Source organism: Balaenoptera musculus, chromosome 17 (assembly GCF_009873245.2).
Source record: "Balaenoptera musculus isolate JJ_BM4_2016_0621 chromosome 17, mBalMus1.pri.v3, whole genome shotgun sequence".
NCBI lineage: Eukaryota > Metazoa > Chordata > Mammalia > Artiodactyla > Balaenopteridae > Balaenoptera > Balaenoptera musculus.
Window position 1 is genome coordinate 34,513,228 of NC_045801.1, and position 13,144 is coordinate 34,526,371.

At 40.3% G+C, this 13,144-nt stretch overlaps 1 pseudogene; it reads right to left on the minus strand.

Moving 5' to 3' along the window:
• Window positions 1-6,139: 6,139 nt before the first annotated feature.
• Window positions 6,140-13,144, minus strand: part of LOC118883330 — a 48,333-nt pseudogene continuing 41,328 nt past the window's right edge.

A 13,144-nucleotide genomic window follows, 5' to 3' on the forward strand; every position in this document is an offset into this window, starting at 1 on the left:
TCTCCAAATTTAGGTCTTCCCCAAAGTTCTAGGTTAAAGTCAGCTTCTCAAAATCTGATGTTTGTGGCCATTAATAACCCCATCACTGCCCACATCATCATTATGTAAGACCTGAGCATCAACTTTGACAATTTCCTCCATCCCAAACCCCAAGATCTACCCCATCCTGCCCATTTCTGCTTCTGAAATGTGTGCACCCACTCCCTCTTCTTTCCAGCCCTGTTGTTTCCACCCAAGCTATTGCCTTCTTATTTAGGATTTATTTGCAGACATAGAAGCCATTCAAGCTAGTCTGAGCAGAACTCAGGTTTAGGTGACTAACAACTTGTTGAAACCCTAAAGAAGACATTAGAAACAGAGCTTCCAGGAGCGACACCCAACTCTTGGAATCCTCCTATCTGTCAAGAATTAGAAAGTGAGTTCTTTCACTACAGAAGTCCTCCAATCAAGAAGCAAGTGACCCTGGCACCACGCTGACTCTGTGTCATCCATGTCAGCAAAATGGATCCTTGTCTAGAAGTCTAGCTACAAAGAAGTGCGTGAGTTGTATCTTCCAGCTTCCCAGCCTTAGTGGTGCTGGTTAGAATGGATGTGAGCATGTGAGTCCTCAACATCTCCCTCCCCTCTCAGCTCCTCTCCCAGTGTCCCTGCACTTCCCCACAATTCCATTCTCTTTATTGCTTCCGGCTCTGATCACATCACTCTGTAGCTCAAGCCTCCAGTGACTCATCCTGTCTACTGTGATCAAGTCCCAACTTGTTTTCCTGGTTTATGTCCTACTCCACTCCTCCAGTTGCCTCTATTCCAGCTGTTCCCCATTTCCCAAACGCTTTCTTCTCTTTCCCACCTCTTACGTTTGTGCATCCTCTATCCTTCCCACCATCCTTTCCCATTAACGTTTGAAACATCCTTCTAGCCCCGTTCCTATGACACTTCCTTTCTACCTTCTACTCTCTTCCCCTTCACCAAAGCGACCTCTCACTCCAGCTCCACAGAGAGCTCCTCCTACCACTTACCTTGGAGACAAAGAGTTGTGGACTGGAATCCTAGCTGTGCCTGGGCACGAGAGATCACCTTGAACTCAGAGCCTCAGTTTCCTGCCCTGTAAAAAGGAGATAATAGTAGTACCTTCTTCATAGGCCTGCTGGAAGGACTGGTTGAGATAAGAACCTAAGCTGCTAGGACATATGCCCTACGGATGACAATTACTGCTGTAGAGCGTTGTCTTGTTTATCTTTCATTGCACCAGTATTTATCAAGCACCCCTCACCCAGGTGCTTGATAAATACTGGTGCAATGAATGGACAATCCAAACCAAGCAGCAATATTGACCTTAGCTAACCTAAAGTCAAACTAATGTGATACTGGGTCCCTCTCTGGTCAGTGTCAGCCCCCTGGGTCATGTCAGTTTAGGGCACGGGTGTGAGCCGATGAAGAGTTTCCACTTGTCTTATCAAGTCAGGAGAAATAAAAGCTAAGCGTGGAAACAAACAGGGAGGGGCACAACCCCATGGTGTAGGCCACGGCAGGTTAGCAGAGCCTCATGGATAGAAACTGTTTAAGAAAGATTTCCCCCAAAAGCCTTTATTTGGAGGGCTCTCATCTCCATGCTTGGAGAAACCTGAACACAGAAAGGTGGAATGGGGCAGGAGGTCTCAGACCAGGTACATTCCCATCTGAGCCCAGTGGAAGATCATCCTGCAATCTCAGAGGCTGCTGGAGGAGTGAAATTGCTATACTGTACTTTGGAGACCCATTGGGCAGTATTTTATTAAATCAAAGATGCACATACCCTATGGTTCAGCAGTTCTGCTTCTAGGTCTCCACCCTAGAAAGACACTCTCACAAGGAGACTCGTTCAAGGAGATGCATTGCTGCCTTGTTTATGAGACCAAGAAATTAAAAACAACCTGAGTATCCATCAATGATGAATAAATAAAGTGTGGTGCATTTAAATGTTAAAGTACAAAATAGCAAATGCAAAGGCATGAACTAGATTTTCATATGTCAATATGGATAGATGTCAAAGTATAGTCTTAAGGGAATAAAATAAGTTGCAGACTGATGCATTCAGGATGGTACCATTTAAAATATAAAAGGAATGCTATGTATTGTTCAGGGCTATATTGATGTACAAATTTTGAAGAGTGGGCTAAAGGGATACATGCTAAATTCATCAATGCAGTTACTTTTAGAAAGAGGAATTTGACTGGGAACCAAATTCGACCTCTAATGTTTTTTCTCTTTTAATTAAAAAAAAACCTTTAAAGCCTTAAGGGAAAAATATTAATAACTGAATTTAGGATGGTGGTTGGGGTATAAGAATACTATTCCATATTACAAAAATTCTTTTTTTCTCAGAAAAGAAAAATATGGCTTATGAGTCTGATTTTGGCTATATGTGTATGTTGTATTGTTCTGGATGGGGAGACATTGGTGAATAACTTTGACCATCGTCCTTCAGCAATATTCACTTGCAGGCGACAGAAATTAATCATTGCCATGGCATCTAAATTTTAACAACTTGCTGAGGTTCTTAAACACCTTAAAACTCTTTGACCTTTTGATGAACGCTGTGTGCTCTCGACTCTGGTGGTGAAAATGCACAATTGGCAGGTAATTTCAGGGGTGTTACAGCCCTCGGGTTAAGAGTCTGCACAACTGCAGGATATCCAGAGGTTGACTTTTTTTTTAACCTCCACAACATCTAAATTTAAAATGCATGGCAGAGAGACCAGGGAGACTTGTTAAAATATATAAATACAATGTTCTCTTTGCAGAAAGGTTTGTGTATGTGTGGGTATGTGTGAGTGTGTGTAAAAGCTGCTGAAACCCTAAAAAAATAAGCACAGCTTCTCAAGAGCTCTCAGTTTGCCTCCTGAAATGTAATGTCAATAAGTCAGATCATGCCGGGAAACTTGAGACTTAGGAAGCCCAGCTCCTGCCATTGGAAATGCCAGCATCCCAATCCTCAGAATCAGCTTCCCTCAGCCTGGAGCAGGGAATTTAGAGAAACCGGTTTAGTGTTACAGGACTGTGAAGTCAGTTTTCCCCCCTCAGGGACCATGCGATGTCCGGCCTGCTGCGCATCCAGCCTCTGTTGCCTCTTGCGGGAAGACCTCAGGGTTTCACCCAACATCCCTGAAGGGACAGAACCTTCCCATTCAGGGCCCACACAGCCTCTTCTTGCCTCCTGACCTCAGGCTTGGACTAAAATGGCTTTTTAAACTAAACATTTCTTTTTCTTTTTTTTTTTGATGTGGACCATTTTTAAAGTCTTTATTGAATTTGTTACAATATTGCTTCTGTTTTTTATGCTTTGGTTTTTTGACCATGAGGCATGTGGGATCTTAGCTCCTTGACCAGGGATCGAACCCACACCCCCTGCATTGGAAGGCGAAGTCTTAACCACTGGACCGCCAGGAAAGTCCCCTAAACTAAACATGTCTTAAAACAATCATGTTGGTATTTAGAGTTTTTTCATTTTACTTCTAGCAAAGGAAAAAAAAATAGAGGGAATGTAATTGAAAAATAATTCTGAAAAATTTTCGCTCCACTGCACCTTTTCCAGTGGACGCAAAGGTCTGTTAAGTGGGGGGATAAGCTGCCAGCACCCCGGAGCCCAGAGCTTTCCATCAGCAGCATTCACATTAGCAACGCTGTGGCCAAAACCCTAGAGGATGCATCAGACATTTAGAGGAAACATAATCTCTTCAAAAGACCCAAAGTCAGATGGAGCCTTAAATATTTTATAGGAAAATATTTGCCAAAAAATGTGACTTGGCGATAAATTACAAGATGGTACTCATTAAGGTTACTTGCTGACAGAGACAGCTGAAATAATGATCCAGGATCCAAATTATTTTGGAGCCATGAAAAAAATCTATCAAAAGTATATATATTCTTGTTCTTTAATTTTGCCAAGACGAAGTGTTTTGGGATTGCGTAAATAAAGCCCTGTTAGCTCAACTCTGAAATTCAAAGTGAAGTGACATGGGAGTGACACGCAGAGCCCTCACCCTGCTTATATGCAGACAAGAAGAATAGCCTCCCTACCCCTACAGGAATGCAGTTCTCCTTAAAAACTCCACCTCTGCAGATAGGGGCAGATCTTTAAGAATTCCTTGCCTGTAGACAAGCCACAGTTCTGGTTCTCAGGGCTGGGAACCTCCTGCAGGAGGTTCTTGTTTAGAAACCCATCTGGGAAATGTACACGGCGCTCTGGTGCCAACTCTCTGGGGAAAACATTGATTCCCAACAAACACTCACCCGGAAGTTTTAGGGTCCAGATGGTGGTTGTAACTGTGTGTCTCTACTGCAGAGAGAATATCTGAGTGCCCCTACTGCCCTTGGTGCATTCTTTTTGCTGACAGGCTCCACTCTGCTATCTTGGATGCCATGGTAGATGGCAGTGGCTCCGACCAAGAGCAGTGGTTCTCAAACTTTAGCTTTAGAATCACCTGCAGGGCTTATTACAGTATGGACTGTTAGGCCCCATCCCCAGAGTTTCTGATTTAGTGGGTCTGGGGTGGGATCTCAGAATTTGCATTTCTAATGAGTTCCCAGGTTGTGCTGATGCTTCCGGTCCTAGGACGGTACTTTGAGAACCCTGGTCTGTACTTTCTTTTTTTTTTTTAATTTTATTTATTTATTTTATTTTATTTATTTATTAAATTTATTATTTATTATTTATTTATCAAATAAATTTTATTTATTTATTTATTTATTTTTGGCTGCGTCTTTGTTGCTGCACACGGGCTTTCTCTAGTTGCAGCGAGCGGAAGTTACTCTTCATTGTGGTGCGCGGGCTTCTCATTGTGGTGGCTTCTCTTGTTGCGGAGCACGGGCTCTAGGTGCGTGGGCTTCAGTAGTTGTGGCACGTGGGCTCCGTAATTGTGGCTCACAAGCTGTAGTGCGCAGGCTCAGTAGTTGTGGCGCACGGGCTTAGTTGCTCCGCGGCATGTGGGATCTTCCCGGACCAGGGCTCAAACCCGTGTCCCCTGCATTGGCAGGCAGATTCCACTGGTCTATACTTTAATCTAAGGTGCTCCTCATTCCTCAGCTTGGGTCAGCCCTCAACACAACCCTACACAAACATCTTGGATGGGAGGGTGTGGTGCAGATATAGTTAGCCAGACACAGGGTCCAAATTTATGTATAAAACAGCCCTTTTCATTTTACATTCAGCAGAACATTCCAATCCATTCTAGAGGCCACTAAGGGGCAGGGATTCTGGAGCTGCCCCTTCCCACCAGCTTGCCCTTCTTGGGGTTCTCTCACTAAAGAGGGGCTTCACAATGACCCTCAGGCATCCAGGTGGCAGCTCCCTCCCTGTGGAAGAAGAGCCTTTCCCCCTGGACATCCTGCCCCCCTGCCCCTTTCCCACACAGCCCTTCCTTTGGTTCCTTTCTTCTGCTGGGCTGTGCATTGTTCATTTCCACCTTGCTATTTAATGGCTTCAGGACCTGGGGAGTGGGAGATGGAAAAGGGGAGAAGCCTTCTGTCTTGTCTGCCCTCAGGATGTGTTGTGTATAAGGTAATCAGAACTTTCATACTTCTTGATTAACAATGCCGTGGCTGTGTCCAGTGATATTATGCTAGAAGAGTCTCCCACTGTCCCAGGATACAGGACAGGGTGGGGGGAGGGGCAGTCTTGCTGTTGCACAGTAATGGGTCAGTGTGCTGCTCATCTTCCTGGTAACGCTGCCTTATGCCCCAAAGGGTAGGTTTAATGCTGGGAGTCTCTGCTGTTAGTAGCTGAGATCATTTCAGACAGGGATTTTTGTTACCCTCAGACCGCACCAGGTAGGCAGCAGTTACCCTTACCTATGCCTGGAGGTGGCACACACATGGGACATATTAACCCTGATTAATAAATTCCCTAGCAGTGGTTTCCCAACCTGGCTGTCATCAGAATCACCTGGGAGACTTTTTAAAAAATGTACAGTATTCTAAAAAAATATGTACAACACAGAAAGCAAGAATGTACTTGTTTTCTTAATATATAAAGAGCTCTTACAAACCAATAAGAAAAATATTGATAACCCAATAGCAAAGAAAGGACAAAAGGTATGAATAGGCCATTTATACACATACAAAAGTTCTAAATACTTATCAACATATGAAAATACAATTGATATCACTCATAATTAAAGTCATGAACATTTAAACTTTGGATACCATTTTCACCTACCAGATTGGCAAATTTAATAGTACATTTTATTGTCAATAACGTGGAGAAAAGACATTCTCATACGTTGTTGGTGGGACTGTATGTTGCAATAACCTGTTTTGAATTGCAGTTTGTCAATATCTATCAAAATGTTACAGGCGTATACCTTTGACACATTGATTTCACTGCTATGAGTTTAGCATAGTGATGTCTTAAGACATGTATGAAAAAGTATGTACAGGAAGTTCACAGTAGCATTGCTTGTAATGGCAAAACTCAGAGACACCCTAAATGTTTATCAATAAACAGTGGGTAAATAAGTTATGTCATGGCTATCCACTGAAGCTCTCTGCCATTTCGAAAAGGATGATGTCAATCTGTGTTCATGTAACAATCTCCAAGATGTGTTATTAAGTGAAAACAGCAAGAGTCAAGAGTGTTGTAGTGTACTATCATTTCCGTAAAAATATGGGTGATATATACATATGGACATATATGCATATTAAGAAATATGTATAGATTAGTTTTGAAAGGATTTATAAGAAACTGGCAATAGGTTGCCTTTGGGCAGGAAGACTGATAGACTCACTTTTAATATATATATATATATCCCCTTTGCATTGTTTGAATTTGTTTTTACTATGAGTATGTTCTATTTCATTAAATTTTTTTTTTTTTTTTTTTTTTGGCCATGCTGCAAGGCTTGCAGGATCTCAGTTCCCCTACCAGGGATTAAACCCAGGCCACAGCAGTGAAAGTGCTGGATCCTAACCACTAGACCACTAGGGAACTCCCAGTTTCATCTAATTTAAAAAAAAACATATTCATGGGCTCCCTCTCTAGGCCAACTGGATTTACATCTCCAAGGTTGGGAGGGAGAAATTCATGTTTTAGAAAGAGAACTCTACTGGGAGAAATGCCTGGTTCTAGTCTGGGATGGGGAATACACAAGATGGGCTTGGAGCATCTTGTAGTGTCTGAAGTAAAAAAAGTGGGGCATGTCAAAGGGACCCAGGAGCCAATCTGAAAAAGCTTCCAATGGCCAAAGCTGGAAAACTCAAGCAATAAAATAAATAACATAGCATTGGATTATAACACAGAGTGTAAATATCCATGAGCCCATATTGGTATACATAAATGATTAAATAAATAAATGGGGAAAAAGAAACCCATCTCCCTTACAGAAGAATTCCAGGGATTCCAAATAATTTATGTAGATAGTCTCCACTCCAGGAAGGGAAGCTTAATTTCCACCTCTTCCTTGACTTTGGGCTGTGCTTTGGGGGACTCTCTTCCAAAGAGTATAGTGTTGGGGTAGGGGAGTAATTTACAGTGAAGGAGACTGGCAAACACTACCTCCAGGCCAACTAATCAAGATTAGCGTCAGTAGTGATAAATCTTGCCGAGGGTATGTACCTTTGATAAGGTGAGATAAGAATGGTACTTCACCTCTGTAGTATTCTCCCCTAAAACCCATAACCTTAGTCTAACCATGAGAAAACCATCAGACAAACTCAAATTGAGGAACATTCTACAGGATAACCAGGCCAGCGTTCTTCAAAGATATCAAGGTCATAAAAAAAAGGACACTCTAAGAAACTGACACAGACCAGAGAAGACTAAAGAGACACGATGATTAGATGTAATGTGGTATCCTGGATAGGATCCTGGAACAGGAAAAGGATATTAGTGGAAAAACTAGTGAAATCCAAATAAGTATAGAGTTAATAATTAAAAACAAAACCAGAATTCTACATGGTTCTTATATAGCCAGCTTGGCTCCAGGCTGCCATTATATACCCGAGAGTCACTTCAATCAGATGGAAGTTCTCAAACTTTAGAGTGCAGTAGAATTACCCAGGGAGTTTGTTAGCCCTGTAGATCCCACCAATTCTGATTCAGTAGGTCCATGGTGGGCTTGGGGATATGCATTTTTTAAAAACAAAAGCCAAGTTTTTTATTCATATTTTTGCATTTGAAGTACTCTCTGATGACGTCCTTGGGATTCTTTGCATAGTCCTTTACTAGAACTACCCATCTGCAACCAACCTTTCTACAGGGTTTCCCCCATCTGTCAGTATTCCAGAGGCCTACTCGTTCCCCTAGTTTCTTATTGTCATGAACCTCAATGACATTGAGTTTTGTCAGCACAAAGGGCCTCCACCTACTTGACATACATAGGCTCATCACAGTTGGATGTAAGCACTCAAAGATGGGCTTGGCACTAAGACATTGGCACCTTCACAAATTCCATGTGCTAGGTCATCGTGGAAGAAGGCAGCCTTCAGTACCTCTTGTAAAGCAGTGCTAACATCCATTACACCTCCAGCAGCAATACTATGGTGGTGGGTTATGGAGCCAAATCTTGAATGCCCCTGAGCCGCTGCCTCTGCCCAGGGGATGGCAGGGAAATGGAATATGCATTTTAATTATTTTTTATTTTTTTATTGAAGTATAGTTGATTTACAATATTGTGTTAGTTTCAGGTGTACAGCAAAGTGATTCAGTTTTATATATATATATATATTTTTTTCAGTTTCTTTTCCATTATAGGTTATTACAAGATATTGAATATAGTTCCCTGTGTTATACAGTAAATCCTTGTTGCTTTTCTATTTCATGTATAGTAGTTTGTTAATTTCTTACTCCTAATTTATTCCTTTTCCCCTCCCTTTCCCCTTTGGTAACCATAAGTTTGTTTTCTATGTCAGTGAGTCTATTTCTGTTTTGTATATAGATTCATTTGTATTATTTTTTAGATTCTACATATAAGTGATATCATATATCATTTGTCTTTCTCTGTCTGACTTATCTCACTTAGTATGATATTCTCTAGGTCCATCCATGCTGCTGCAAATGGCAATGTTTCATTCTTTTTTACTGCTGAGTAATATTCCATTGTATATATATACCACATCTTGTTAAACCAGTTATCTGTTGATGGGCACTTGGGTTGTTTCCATGTCTTGGTTATTGTAAATAGTGCTGCTCTGAACATTGGGGTGCATGAATCTTTTCAAATTAGAGTCTTCATCTTTTCCAGATAAATACCCCAGAGCAGGATTGCTGGATCATATGGTAGCTCTATTTTCAGTTTTTAAAGGAACCCCCATACTGTTCTCCATAGTGGCTGCACAAATTTACATTCCCACCAGCAGTGTAGGAGGGTTCCCTTTTCTCCATACCCTCTCCAGCATTTATTATTCATAGACTTTTTGATGATAGCCATTATGACCAGTATGAGGTAATACCTCATTGTGGTTTTGATGTGCATTTTTCTAATAATTAGTGATGTTGAGCATCTTTTCATGTGTTTCTTGGCCATCTGTATGTCTTCTTTGTAGAAATGTCTATTTAGGTTTTCTGCCCATTTTTTGATTGGATTGTTTGGTTTTTTGACATTGACTTGTATGAGCTGTTTGTATATTTTGGATATTAACCCCTTGTCAGTTGCATTGTTTGCAAATATTTTCTCCCAGTCTGTAGATTGCCTTTTCATTTTGTGGATGGTTTTCTTTGCTGTGCAAAAACTTTTAAGTTTGATTAGGTCCCATTTGTTTATTTTTGCTTTTATTTCTTTTGCCTTGGGAGACTGATCTAAGAAAATATTGCTAAGATTATGTCCGAGAATGTTTTGCCTTGTTTTCTTCTAGGATTTATGGTGTTATGTCTTATATTTAGGTCTTTAAACCATTTTGAGTTTATTTTTATATATGGTATGAGGAGTATGAGGGGGTGTTCTAATTTTATTGATTTACATGTAGCTGTCCAGCTTTCCCAACACCACCTGTTGAAGAGACTATCTTTTCTCCATTGTATATTCTTGCCTCCTTTGTTGTAGATTAATTGACCATAGATGTGTGGGTTTATTTCTGGGCTAAGGATATGCATTTTAATAAGTGCTGCAAGGGCTTCTCAAATGCCACATTTTGGACACACTGCACTGGAAACCAAAAATCTGATAGTCTATTCATGATTGCTATGTCTATCAAAAAGTTGTGAGTTCAGTTGGAACAAAAATCTGAAGATAGATCATGGACTTCCATTCATTATGTAACATCTCCAGTCTCTTTGGGGCACTCAATGAGTTTCCTAATAGAATTCTTACCACCATTTGACATGTGATAAGTGTTAAGTGAACAAATAATGAAAATAAGGAATTAATAGGAAACCTCCTGACACATCATCCCTTCTGGTCATCCTGACCTATTATAACCAGAAGAGTTTATTTCCTATGGCACTTAAGTCTCATTTAAGGCATATTCTTTTATTTTTTGATGCAGGCACAATGTCAACCATGAATTTGTTTGCAGAATTAGAGCCTGATGAATATCTTATACTTCTTCCAAAGGCATCCTGTGCACTCTTTCTTCAGGTTCTCCCTGCCCATAGTTTCCTCTCCTTGGGACTGTTCCTTGTTCCAAACCAATCCACAGCTCTCTCCAACCTCCCCGTCCCCGGCCAACACATTCCTAGTTAATTCCTACTCAAGTCTGAGCTTAAAGATCATTTCCTCATCCAGCCTCCCGCACTGGTAAGGACCCCTCCAACGTGCTCCCAGAACACATAGTCTTTCCAGCAGTACCACCATTACTTAAAAGGAAAATAAGCCTAGAATTCCTTTCTTAGTGCTTTGTTATTTTTTTTTAATCTGTTGCTTGTGTTTTCGCAAGTAAGTGCCAATGCTGTCCAATAGAACTTTCTACGATAGTGGAAATGTTCTTTACTTGTGCTCGTGTTTCAATCCAAGAAATCTGTGCCTCTTGACACAGAATAATTCATTGCTTCATTATAACTTACCTTTTCTGTTAGGTTGTGTATTTCCTCATATTTCCATCCATCTGGCTAAGGGAGCAGGAAAGGTTAGAGGAAACTCTCACACAGGAGGTGATATTGGAGAAGGTCGAGAGCAGTGAAGAAGGGTTTCCCTGCAGAACAACAGAGACAGGTCCTGCAGGCAGATGGAACACTATGGACAAAAGTTCAGAAGCATGAGACAGCAGGGCAAAGTATAGGAGGTCTCACAGTCAAAGACAGTTAATGTCTAAGGAGGACATAAAGGGAATGCAACACAAACATTTCATATAAGATATGGAAAAAATTGATTAGAATTTGATCTTGGAAAGTGAAAAGAAAAATTATAAAATTAATCTATATTGTTATTTATATGTAACAAAAGTTAGGTAGTAATTGTAAGTCTTCCCTAATTTTTGGAATAGAAAACAAAGTGAGTGTTGATTTAGGGTTTGGGAATCTACTTTTTAAAAAATGTGTCTGGTAGCACATTTGACAAAGAGGTTGAAGCCCTTCATTCTTCTCAGCTGCCCCCCTTAATCTATGATTTTCAAATATTCCTCTTTTGAAGATCCTATTAATGTCCATTTTTTCCTCTTTAATTGTTAACTTGTCTAATTTTGCAAGACTCTTTATCAGTGTTTGCCTGTGATTCTAACATTTCTTCAACATCATCTCCATCAGTTTCATGAAACCCTGCATTAATTAGGGTTATTCATATTATGATGATTTTTGTGTCCCAAACTAACCAGACACATTTGGATAATGATTACCAGGTTAAGAAGAACCTCCTATAGTTCAGTATGGCTGGAGTGTTGGGTATGGGCCAGGGAGGAGTGGGAAAACCCTGACATTTACCAGCTTCAACAAGTAAGTCTGACTTTCTGACCTTCAGATTTCTCATTTACCTTGAGGCAGCTGTTGCAAGAGTTCAGTAAGACTTCACAAATGGAAACACCAAACACTGTGCCAGGAACACGACTGTCCCTCAGCAAATACTCATGGTCTTCCTCTGCGATGCTTTGGATATCCCGTATTACATTTGATTGATTGATTGATTTGTGCACGGATCAGATTTCTGTCTTGTCACTGTGTCAGATAAGCACAAAACCTGATAGATGAACTTGTGTGCTGCAGAGGGACAAGGAAACATTTGTCAGTTTTTAAGACATGGCTTCCCTTAAAGCTAGTTTTCCACTGAATAGCGAGATAAAGCAGAACAGGAATGTGAGATATTACATATGCTGAGGATGATATCTCTGAGACTATACAGAGCTCACATTTGCAAGACATGCAAAGATTTTTTATTCTAGGGCCGAGGGATTCTGGAATCCAGCCCTTCCTACTTGTCATTCATTCTAGAGAAATAAATAAATTAGGCAGTGAAACAGGAGAATCAGCGTGCCTCAGTGCAATCTTAAAATTGAATTTATAAATAAAAATTAGAAGATGGAGCACATCCTGGGCTCTTCTGAGGAATTATTGACAAATGTGGGACTCTCCTGACAGCTGATCTGAAACGCAGTTTTTCTGTCTATTCTTAAAATAATTTTTGAATCCATATTTTAATGTATTTGTTTTAGAATGTTTTATTTCCCTCAAGAACAAAGGGATTCTTTGGAAAGAATGATATGCAAAAATTAGCTGAGTGATTTGCAACCATTTACAGTGGAAATTTATATGCAGTGGTGGTGGTCTAAACTGTAATCTTTACTTTATCATACAATTCCCATTACTTTGGAGATACCTCAGAGGCTAAGTCTCATGGGACAGTTAAAGAGCAAGGCTCTGGTTTTCTAATGAGAAACTGAAAACAATAATGAGGTTTGTTATCAGATTAGAATCGTAAACTCATGAACAAAGAAAGAAACAAATTTGAGATTTTAATCTTTGTGTTCCATGTTCCAACCACATTATAATAGTATCTCAAGGGAAATTTCTCCTAATTCCTTTGAGGTAATATTTGCAGCTATTTTTCTGGTGTGGGTTAATTCCATGGAAACAAATCTCAAGGATGAATGATCATGTCTAAAGGAGAAAAATGCTGATAGGCTGTGTCTTAATCATACACATCTTTCTTGGGAAATGTTTAACCAAGAATTGAACATGTAAGCATTAAAGGAAATTTAAGGGAATTATTGATTTAAGAAAATTTGTTTTGGAAGAGCGAGACTAGAT